We start from the raw sequence: 12,276 nt of genomic DNA, 5'->3' as shown, positions 1-12,276 counted from the left end.
GAATCATGTGAAACAATACGGAGAGATTCTATGGATGAGACCCCAAAAAGTATAGTTGAGTGCTCAAAACAATCCCGACTCAGACGTTGCAAGAGGCTTTTTCCTGCGGCACACCATATGGGCAGGAATCACAAAGATGGAAAGAGATAACAGCTGCCGTTACAACTTACATCTGCAAGGACATGGCCCCAATTTACAAGGTCGAGAAACAGGGATTTAATGAGTTGGTACTAACACTTGCCCCAAGGTACCAAATGCAAATTGATATACAATCGTGGCCAAACGTTGAGAATGACACAAATATTAATTTTCACAAAGTCTGTTGCCTCAGTGTGTTTAGATATTTTTGTCAGATGTAATTATACTTCAGTATTCCATAGTAACAAGCATTTCATAAGTGTCAAAGGCTTTAATTGACAGTTACATAAAGTTGATGCAAAGAGTCAATATTCGCCCTGACATGCTGTCAATTAACTTCTGGGCCACATCCTGACTGATGCCAGCCCATTCATGCATAATCAATGATTGGAGTTTGTCAGAATTTGTGGGGTTTTGCTTGATTCCAAGCACCACCTTCCCTTTGAAGCTTCCAGTCTGTTATTCGAACTCAATCAGCATGACAGAGTGATCGTCATACCTGTGTTCATGAGAGAATCACTGACATGATGTCAGCCAGGTCCTTCTGTGGCAGGGCTGAAATGCAGTGAAAATGTTTTTTGGGGGGGATTCAGTTCATTTGTATGGCAAAGAGGGACTTTGCAATTAATTGCAATTCATCTGATCACTCTTCATAACATTCTGGAGTATATGCAAATTGCCATCATACAAACTGAAGCAGCAGACTTTGTGAAAACTAATATTTGTGTAATTCTCAAAACTTTTGGCAACAACCACTCCACAAATTTCTTGTTAACAAACTATAGTTTTGACAAATCGGTTACGACATCTACTTTGTGCATGACACAAGTCATTTTCCCAACAATTGTTTACAGGCAGATAATTTAACTTATTCTCTGTATCACAATTCCAGTGGGTCAGACGTATATATACACTCATTTGACTGTGCCTTTAAACAGCTTGGAAAATTCCAGAAAATAATGTTATGGTTTTAGAAGCTTCTGATAGGCTAATTGACATCATTTGAGTCAATTGGAGGTGTACTTGTAGATGTATTTCAAGGCCTACTTTCAAATTCAGTTCCTCTTTGCTTGACGCGGTACCTTCAGTATTTGGAAATTGCTCCCATCTGACATAATTTGTGGGCCGAACTGAAATATAGTGTGCAAGCAAGGAGGCCTACAAACCTGACTCAGTTACACCAGCTCTGTCAGGAGGAATGGGCCAAAATTCACCCAACTTATTGTGGGAAGCTTGTGGAAGGATACCCGAAACGTTTGACCCAAGTTAAACAATTTAAAGGCAGTGCTACCGAAAACCAATGTGTATGTAAACTTCTGATCCACTGGGAATGTGATGAAAGAAATAAAAGCTAAAATATATAATTCTCTCTACTATTATTCTGACATTTCACATTCTTAAAATAAAGTGGTGATCCTAACTGACCTAAGACAGGGACTTTTTATGAGGATTAAATGTCAGGAATTGTGAAAAACTGAGTTTAAATGTATTTGGTTATAGTGTATATGTAAACTTCTGACTTCAACTGTATGATGTTTTAATGCCAAAATAACATACAAAACAGGCAAGCCCTCAAAAATATATATTTTAGGCCTATATTTATTTTGTTTGCAACTATAGTTGAAGTGTTCTCCATTTACGTTTTATACATTGATATTATATATTTTGTTACATGCTACATTGAAAATTTGCCCCAAGGTTCTAAATAAAAGGAGAAGTTATCAAATGAGTAAGTACCTTTTATTTGTTGAGTATAATTCAACATGTAATATGAAAACAGCCTTTACGTGGTCATTTTATATAAACTATTTATTAATTGAATTCACAGAAAATGTGCTATATCATGATATGTATCATTATCGGGATATGAGATTTTGGCCATATCGCCCAGCACTAATCCACAGCATAATTATTCAAACTGACCATGCTTAAAGATATATTCAATGTCTGATTTGTTATTGTTAGCCATCTACCAATCACTGCCCTTCTTTATGAGGCTTTCAAAAAGCTCCCTGGTCTTTGTAGTCGAATTTGTGCTTGAAATTCAATAATTGACTGAGTGACATTACATATGTTACATGTATGGGGGACAGAGGAAGGTTTAGTCATTAATAAAAAATCATGTCAACCATGTCAGTCATTTTTCTTCCACTTTTACATTAGAGTATTTTGTGTAGATTGTTGACAATTAAATAGATTTAAATACCACTTTTTAACACAATCAAATGTAAAGACATCCAAGGGGTCTGAAAGCTTTTCCAAGGCACTGTAACTGAGCACATGAAGTTGGCCCACTGTTCAGTTTACAGTTTCAATCTCTCTGACCCTGACCGAAGTGTCTCAGCGCTCACTACACTGTATCTCTCTATCGAAGCTAAAACAACAGGCAATAAACAGGTGGTGAATAACCACATCCTAGCCATTTTGGAATGACAAGAAAATAGAATTGTGCAGTTTTAAAGCTAACTCCGCCTCATTGCAAAATGTGTAGAATAGCATGAAATTCGCTTTCAAAATAGTATAAGATTAGCTGGGGGGGGGGGCTTGCTCGGCCTCGCTCCACAGTGTCCTAGCCTACAGTTTCAACAAGCCATTTTTTATTTGTAAAACATAAACACACTTTCACACCATTTTGTAAGGGTCTCGAGCGACAAGTGTAGCTTAGTACAGTAGCGGAGGAAATATTCAGTTTCCATTCCTCAGAGAGGGATACGTGATGGAGGATTGTCAGGGACAATACTGGCAAACAAATACAGTAGAACCTATTACTGTCAAAACATGCACTTTTACACTGGCAAACAGGCTTGCTAGCATGGAAATTGAGAAATAATATGAGAAAAAAGTTGTGTGAGCTGAACCCTACTTGTCAACACACTGAAAACTTACCTCTTTCATAGGTGCACGCCCAGTCGGCAGAATTGAGCTCCTAAACCGACAACCCTGCTGTATGTAGGCTTATAGAATAGCCTATCATTGTGTAGTAAAATATAAATGAAAAGTTATTTCTGTGTCATTGAAATTACGGTGTAGTTCATCGTAGAAAGTTGGGCTCCGCTCCTTTCCCGAGTCGGCTCCGTCCAAGATTTGACCTAGTGCCTTTCCATTTTCTTTCCTTCGTCCACCGCGCAAACGACCTCCCCGGGCATCAACGTCTGGAGAGGAAAACAAAAGCCTGACGGAGTGGCAGGATAAGGAGTTTTGTATGTTCATTTGCAAACGCTATTTCTGCGCATGTGCATGCTTCTTTTTTTTTACGTGGCTGCTGTACTCAGTGCCCTGCTGCCGCCCACGTACTTGATTGCCTTTGTCTCATCACAGAACTTCATGTTGTAGAAAACTGTTCGAACTATTGCCTTCCCTCAGTAAGCTACTAAGCAAAAGTGGGATTTCCTACAAACTTGATGTTGTCCACAAAACTGTTTTTAACTATTGCAATCCATGCCTCATTAAGCATAAGAACGATTTCATGTTCTTTGTATTTTGTTTTACACAAAATACATTATCAACATGTTCGTACAAACAGTTCTCAGCATTGCAAACATAAGCGAGTAACGAGTCAAACAGGTAGTCTATTGATTTCATGTTCTAAGCTGCTGTGTTAGTTATTTACTCTGCCATGATATCAGCGTATATGGCATAAATGTGGCACTGGGCAACCATAGCTACGATTTGGCAACAACTATAAAGATTAGCCTACATCATCAGACAAAACGATGATTGTTTTTGCCCCGTGTAAGGAATGTGTTTTGCTTGTGCAACTGCAATATGCGTTACAACAGACAGAAAGAGAAGGTTGTAACTTCATTAAAAAAACGGAACAAAAATATCAACGCAACATGTAAAGTGTTGGTCCCGTGAGATGAAATTAAAAGATCCCAGAAATGTTCCTTATGCACAAAAAGCTTATTTCTAAAAAAATGTTGTGCACAAATTTATTAACAACCATATTAGTGAGAATTTCTCCGTTGCCAATATAATCCATCCACCTGACAGGTGTCGCATATCAAGAAGCTGATTAAACGGCATGATCATTACACAAGTGCACCTTGTGCTGGGGACAATAAAAGGAAACTAAAATGTGTAGTTTTGTCACACAACACAATGCCACAGATGTCTCAAGTTTTGAGGGAGCATACAATTGGCATGCTGACTGCAGGAATGTGCAACAGAGCAGTTGCCAGATAATGTAATGTTAATATCTCTTGTATAAACCACATCCAACATCGTTTTAGAGAATTTGGCAGTGAGTCCAACTGGCCTCACAACCGCAGACCACGTGTATAAATTGAGCGATTTGCTGATGTCAATGTTGTGAACAGAGTACCCCATGGTGAAAGGTATAAGCGACAACGAACACAATTGCATTTTATCAATAGCAATTTGATTGCACAGAAATACTGGGACAAGATCCAATCAAATCAAATTGTATGTGTCACATGCGCTGACTACAACATGCGCCTTACAGTGAAATGCTTACTTTACAAGCCCTTAACCAACAATGCAGTTAAGAAAAATATAAAAAACATTATTTAAAAAAGTCACAAATAATTAAAGAGCAGCAGTAAAATAACAATAGCGGGGGCTATATACAGGGGTCCTGAGGCACATTTTTAAAAAATGTATCTGTGACCAACATATGCATATCTGTATTCCCAGTCATGTGAAAACTCCATATCGTAGTGTAACAGTATAATTTTAAACCGTCCCTTTCGCCCATACCCGGGCGCGAACCAGGGACCTTCTGCACACATCAACAACAGTCACCCACGAAGCTTCGTTACCCATCGATCCACAAAAGCCGCGGCCCTTGCAGAGCAAGGGGAACTACTACTTCAAGGTCTCAGAGCAAGTGACGTAACCGATTGAAACGCTATTTAGCGCACACCGCTAACTAAGCTAGCCGTTTCACATCCGTTACAGTAGCGTATCTCAGTGATCCGTAGGCACGGCCAAAATTTAATCCCTGTTGCCTTTCACGTCACATGTCTTCACCTGGAATTGCGGTTTTGATTCTATGGAATACATCGTTATTGTCAGACATTTTACTTTTTGTAGCATGTTACGATAATTAGGTTAAAGTTAGCTAAAATGCAAAAAATTAATCTAACATTTGACTTTAATTTCACAAAAGCTGTATCCATTCTAGCCACGTTCTGGAATTACTTAGGCAAGGGTACTTGTTATTTTATACCTCAATCAGACAGAGAAGAAGAGGAAGAGAGAGGGTTAGGGTTAGGTCCAACTCAGCAGAAAAGTGAGTTATTTTTCATTGTTTTTCCCAACAAGTAAGGAATTTTTGTATTGACGTCAATGAGACAATGTCGAATTTGGTCAGCAAAAATAAGTATGGCTTATTTGCTATTATTTGCTATGTTCAATTGAATACAGGCTGCTAATGTCAACAACCCTCATCTAATATTTAAAAAATATTTAGATGCATCAGGGAGGTGACCAAGAACCCGATGGTCACTCTGACAGAGCTCCAGAGTTCCTCAGTAGAGATGGGAGAACCTTCCAGAAGGTCTCTGAAGCACTCCACCAATCAGGCCTTTATGGTAGTGGCCAGACAGAAGTGACGCCTCAGTAAAAAGCATGACAGCCCGCTTGGAGTTTGCCAAAAGGCACCTAAAGAACTCTCAGACCATGAGAAACCAGATTATCTGGTCTTGTGAAACCAAGATTGAACTCTTTGACCTGAATGCAAAGCGTCACATCTGGAGGAAACCTGGTACCGTCCCTACGGTGAAGCATGGTGGTGGCAGCATCAGGCTGTGGGAATGTTTTTCAGTGGCAGGGACTGGGAGACTAGTCAGGATTGAGGGAAAGATGAATGGGGGCAAAGTACAGAGAGATCCTTGATAAAAATCTGCTCCAGAGCTCTCAGGACTTCAGACTGGGGCAATGGTTCTCCTTCCAACAGGACAACGACCCTAAGCACACAGCCAAGACAATGCAGGAGTGGCTTCGGGACAAGTCTCTGAATGTCCTTGAGTGGCCCAGCCAGAGCCCAGACCTGAAAATAGCTGTGCAGCAACGCTCCCAATCTAACCTGAGAGAGCTTGAGAGGATCTGCAGAGAATAATGGGAGAAACTTCCCAAATACAGGTGTGCCAAGCTTGTAGCGTCTTACCAAAGAACACTCGAGGCTGTAACCGCTGCCAAAGGTGCTTCAACAAAGTACTGAGTAAAGGGTCTGAATACTTATGTACATAAGGTATATCTGTTTTTAATTTTTAATACATTTGAAAACATTTCTAAAAACCTGTTTTTCAATTTTGTCATTCTGGGGTTTTGTGTGTAGATTGATGAGGGAAACAAATTTTATAGAATAAGAATAAGGCAGTATTCTATATATTGGCTGGTGTATTTACAGACATATTCAATCTCTCCCTATCCCAGTCTGCTGTCCCCACATTCTTCAAGATGGCCACCATTGTTCCTTTGCTCAAGAAGGCAAAGGTAACTGAACTAAATGACTATCGCCTCGAAGTACTCACTTCTGTCATCATGAAGTGCCTTGAGAGACTAGTCAAGGATCATATCACCTCCACCTTACCTGTCACCCTAGACCCACTTCAATTTGCTTAGCGCCCCAATAGGTCCACAGACCTATTTCTGCACTGTCGGAACTAGAAGGACAAGCACTTCGCTACACTTTCAATAATATCTACTAACCATGTGTGTGACCAATAAAATTAGTAATATAACAAAATGAGGAAAAAGTGAAGGGGTCTGAATACTTTCCAAATGCACTGTATGTACACTCACCGGACAATTTATTAGGTATTAGGTTCAAGAAAATGTATCGCTCATACAGACAGAGTCACATGGCAGTGGCTTGCTAAATAAAGCAGGCAGACAGGCATCGAGGCATTCGATTACATACAGTTACTCTTCAACGCGACTTTGAGTGTGGTATGATCGTCATTGCCAGGCACACTGGATCCAGTATCTCAGAAATGGCTCCCCTTTTCATGCACAACAGTGTCTAGGGCAGGGTTATTCAAATCTTACTCTATGAAGTCCGGAGCCTGCTGGTTTTCAGTTCTACCTGATAATTAACTGCACCCACATAGTGTCCCAGGTATAAATCAGTGGAACTGGCTTCGAGGTCCACAGTTGAGTTTGAGGGGTGTAGTCAGTGGTAGTCCTGTGAGCTGGTGATCACGGTGGGGTCATGGTATGAGCAGACATAAGCTACGGACACAAACACAATTGCATTTTATCAATGGCAATTTGAATGCACAGAGATACCGTGACGAGATTCTGAGGCCCATTGTCGTGACAATCATCCGCCGCCATCACCTCATGTTTTATCATGGTAAGGTACAGTTGTCGGAAGTTTACATACACTTAGTTTGGAGTCATTAAAACTCGTTTTTCAACCACTCCACAAATTTCTTGTTAACATACTATAGTTTTGGCAAGTCGCTTAGGGCATCTACTTTGTGCATGACACAAGTCATTTTTCCAACAATTGTTTACAGACAGATTATTTCACTTATAATTCACTGTATCAAAATTCCAGTGGGTCAGAAGTTAACATACACTAACCTTTAAACAGCTTGGAAAATTACAGAAATTATGTCATGGCTTTAGAAGCTTCTGATAGGCTAATTGACATAATTTGAGTCAATTGCTTGACGTCATAGGAAAATCAAAAGAACTACTAAAGAACTACAAAAGAACTATCCGCCAAGAACTACAAAAAACAATTGTAGACCACAAGTCTGGGTCATACTTGGGAGCAATTTCCAAACGCCTGAAGGTACCACGTTCATCTGTACAAACAATAGTACGCAAGCATAAACACCAAGGGACCACGCAGCTGTCATACCGCTCAGGAAGGAGACGCGTTCTGTCTCCTAGAGATGAACGTACTTTGGTGCGAAAAGTGCAAATCAATCCCAGAACAGCAGCAAAGGACCTTGTGAATATGCTGGAGGAAACAGGTACAAAAGTATCTATATCCACAGTAAAACAAGTCCTATATCGACATAACCTGACATGCCGCTCAGCAAGGAAGAAGCCACTGCTCCAAAACCGCCATAAAAAAGCCTGACTACACTTTGCAACTGCACACGGGGACAAAGATCGTACATTTTGGAGAAATGTCCTCTGGTCTGATGACACAAAAATAGAAATGTTTGGCCATAATGACCATCGTTATGTTTGGAGGAAAAAGGGGGAGGCTTGCAAGCTGAAGACACCATCCCAACCGTGAAGCATGGGGGTGGCAGCATCATGTTGTGAGGGTGCTTTGCTGCAGGTGGGACTGGTGCACCTCACAAAATTGATGACATCATGAGGTAGGAAAATTATGTGGATACATTGAAGCAACATCAAGACATCAGTCAGGAAGTTAAAGCTTGGTTACAAATGGGTCTTCCAAATGGACAATGACCCCAAGCATACTTCCCATACTTCCAAAGTTGTGGCAAAATGGCTTAAGGACAACAAAGTCACGGTATTGGAGAGGCCATCACAAAGCCCCGACCTCAATCCTATAGAACATTTGTGGGAAGAACTGAAAAAGCATGTGCAGGCAATGAGGCCTACAAACCTGACTCAGTTATATGTGATGAAAGAAATAAAAGCTGAAATAAATCACTCTCTCTACTATTATTCTGATATTTCACATTCTTAAAATAAAGTGGTGATCCTAACTGACCTAAGACGGGGAATTCTTACTAGGATTAAATACCAGGAATTGTTAAAAACTGAGTTTAAATGCATTTGGCTAAGGTGTATGTAAACTTCCGATTTTAACTGTATCTGTAACCAACAGATGCATATCTGCATTCCCAGTTGTGTGAAATCCAGAGATTAGATTAGGGCCTAATTAATTTATTTTAATTGACTGATTTCCGTATATGAACTGTGACTAAGTAAAATCTTTGAAATTGTTGCACGTTGCGTTCATATTTTAGTTCATTAAACATCGACAGGCAGTATTGTACACTTTAACTAAAAATCTTTAACTAAATTTAACAAAAAATTATTTTCATTTTTTGGGGGGTACCTGTACTTTACATTTTTGGCAACTTTTCCTGTCACTTCACTACATTCCTAAAGAAAATAATGTACTTTTTACTCCATACATTTTCCCTGACACCCAAAAGTACTGGTTACATTTTGACAGGGAAATGGTCCAATTCACATACTTATCAAGAGAACATCCCTGGTCATCCCTACTGCCTCTGACCTGGCACTCACTTAACACAAATGCTTAGTTTGTAAATTATGTCTGAGCGTTGTAGTGTGACCCTGGCTATCGTTAATAAAATATAAAAATTGTGCAATCTAATTTGAAATCATTAATAATTTTACTTTTGATACTTAAGTAGATTTTAGCAATTCCATTTTCTTTTGATACTTAATTATATTTAAAACCCAAATAAATACTTTTAGACTTTTACTCAAGTAGTATTTTACTGGGTGACTTTCACTCGAGTCATTTTCTATTAAGGGATCTTTACTTTTACTCAAGTATGACAATTGAGTATTTTTTCCCCAATTCTGTAGAATACAAAATGTAGAAGCACTTTTTGAATGTGCAAATGCACGTTCCAGTTGTAAATGTTAAGGATTTCTGATCATTTGCTCACAAATTGTTCAAATTGTAGTTTTATTTGTGCGTTGTTGAATCGTTAATTTATTTGTGAGTTATCTTGAATATACACACAGATCCTGGAAGACATACTTGTAAAATAAACAAATCTCACTCCATACAGGTCAGCCAAAAGGTTTGGTGAACCGCACTCCAACAATAAACTGATGTTCATTTCCAACTTTTAGCTCAATTATTCTTTAACACCTTCCTCCACTCATTCTTACTAACACTATTTTTAAAAACATAGCTGATGCCATTGCTCCGGCCAGGGTCGTTCACCCCGCTTTGTTGGGATTGCATTGTTTTCTAGCAAAAGACCCACGTTTTCATTACAAAAACAAGGAAACAGGAATGAATGAGAAATATGTATTTTCAAAAATGTATTTATGGACATTTACAATGTATTATGTCTGTTACAAGAAAGCTTATATGGACATTTATATGACTGACATATAGTAAATTGCTTTCGCGTCTCTGATATTCAATCATAATACTGAGTGACAATGTGCAGAAAGGTGGTGATTTGAATAACCTGGAAGCCTGGGTTTTCATGAGGATGAAAACACATGCCTACTTCAAACTGTAATGTCCATGGCATACTATGAGCCATGCAGGCCAATTGGGTTAACTATATATTTTCCAATACTCTCATTACAAGAATTAGACAAAATCTGCAGGAAAGCTTACTCATCAGTACCTTCAAAGCATTACATGCAATACAACTTTTATCAACAGGTTTTGCAGCATATTTGGTTTGAATTAATTACACAGGTATTAACAGGGATAGCACACCATACCGGACAGATCTGTGATGGTGAGGAGCTTCATGGGGTGTGTCTATTGGAGACTGTGCAGTGTGGGCAGAATCTTGAGAACTGTGTGAGAAACTGGACTTTGAGTAGAAATCCTCAATGTATATCAATGCATGATTCATGCAGGGGTCCAAGTTACGTAGATCACAGGTTCGGCCCTGTATGAAGTAATATGGGCCCAACCTGCATGTACCATTTATGTCTTATTTTACGGAATGTAACACATGTAGAGAAATACATCAATTTTAAAACACTGGAATATATTTAAATACCGTAAATCTTCAATTAAAAGCTGAGTCTCAAATAGCCACCTGTCCCTTTAAATAGCAGGGCAAAGACATATTTCAGCAAATAAACACCTGTTTAAAATAAACACTGGGTATAAATGTAATTGTTTATGGAGGTTACCATAAATAGAGGATTTGTTGGATTTGTTACATTACTTCATTCTTTAATGATTTTTAAAAATGGTAATCATACATTTTTAATCGCTGGTAAGAAACAGCTGCGAGCTAACTGGCAAGCACAAAAACAGTCAACTTCAGGAGTAGACCTCCAGAAATGCTGATTGCCCTCTAGTGGCGAACGTAAGAACTGAATATGCCATCAGAGAACAATTAGTCGTGGCCAAAAGTTGAGAATGACACAAATATTACATTTTCACAAAGTCTGCTGCCTCAGTATGTATGATGGCAATTTGCATATACTTCAGAATGTTATGAAGAGTGATCAGATGAATTTAAATTAACTGCAAAGTCCCTCTTTGCCATGCAATGAACTGAATCCCCACAAACAAATTCATTACATTTCAGCCCTGCCACAAAAGGACCCGCTGACATGTCAGTGATTCTCTCATTAACACAGGTATGAGTCTTAATGAGGACAAGGCTGGAGATCACTCTGTCATGCTGATTGAGTTAGAAAAAGGAGGGTGGTGCTTGGAATCATTGTTTTTCCTCTGTCAACCGTGCGTTACCTGCAAGGAAACACGTGCTGCCATCATTGCTTTGCACAAAAAGGGCTTCACAGGCAAGGATATTGCTGCCAGTAAGATTGCACCTAAATCAACCATTTATCGGATCATCAAGAACTTCCAAGGAGAGCGGTTCAATTGTTGTGAAGAAGGCTTCATAATGCCCAAGAAAGTCCAGCGAGCACCAGGACCGTCTCCTAAAGTTGATTCAGCTGCTGGATCAGGGTAACACCAGTATCAGCAGCAGGCAGGTGTGAGTGCATCTGCACGCACAGTGAGGCGAAGACTTTTGGAGGATGGCCTGGTGTCAAGAAGGGCAGCAAAGAAGCCACTTCTCTCCAGGAAAAACATCAGGGACAGACTGATATTCTGTAAAAGGTACCGGGATTGGACTGCTGGAGGACTGGGGTGAAGTCATTTTCTCTGATGTATCCCCTTTCTGATTGTTTGGGGCATCTGGGAAAAAAGCTTGTCCGGAGAAGACAAGGTGAGCGCTACCATCAGTCCTGTGTCATGCCAACAGTAAAGCATCCTGAGACCATTCATGTGTGGGGTTGCTTCTCAGCCAAGGGAGTGGGCTCACTCACAATTATGCCTACGGACACAGCCATGAATAAAGAATGGTACCAACACATCCTCAGAGAGCAACTTCTCCCAACCATCCAGGAACAGTTTGGTGACGAAAAATGCCTTTTCCAGCATGATGGAGTGGCTCGGGGAACAAAACATCGATATTTTGG

General features: G+C 39.7%; 1 protein-coding gene across 1 annotated transcript in view; it reads right to left on the bottom strand.

Annotated features, from left to right (window-relative positions):
* rin2a (Ras and Rab interactor 2a) overlaps positions 1-3,352 on the bottom strand; it is a 68,715-nt gene extending 65,363 nt beyond the window's left edge. The window contains 1 exon segment of the mRNA XM_046358676.1: positions 3,025-3,352. The gene's annotated coding sequence lies outside the window, so the exon portion shown is untranslated.
* Positions 3,353-12,276: the final 8,924 nt, after the last annotated feature.

This window comes from Oncorhynchus gorbuscha, linkage group LG08 (assembly GCF_021184085.1).
Source record: "Oncorhynchus gorbuscha isolate QuinsamMale2020 ecotype Even-year linkage group LG08, OgorEven_v1.0, whole genome shotgun sequence".
Lineage (NCBI taxonomy): Eukaryota > Metazoa > Chordata > Actinopteri > Salmoniformes > Salmonidae > Oncorhynchus > Oncorhynchus gorbuscha.
The sequence above is the reverse complement of the archived record's forward strand: the minus strand, read 5'-3'. Positions and strand labels throughout refer to the sequence as shown.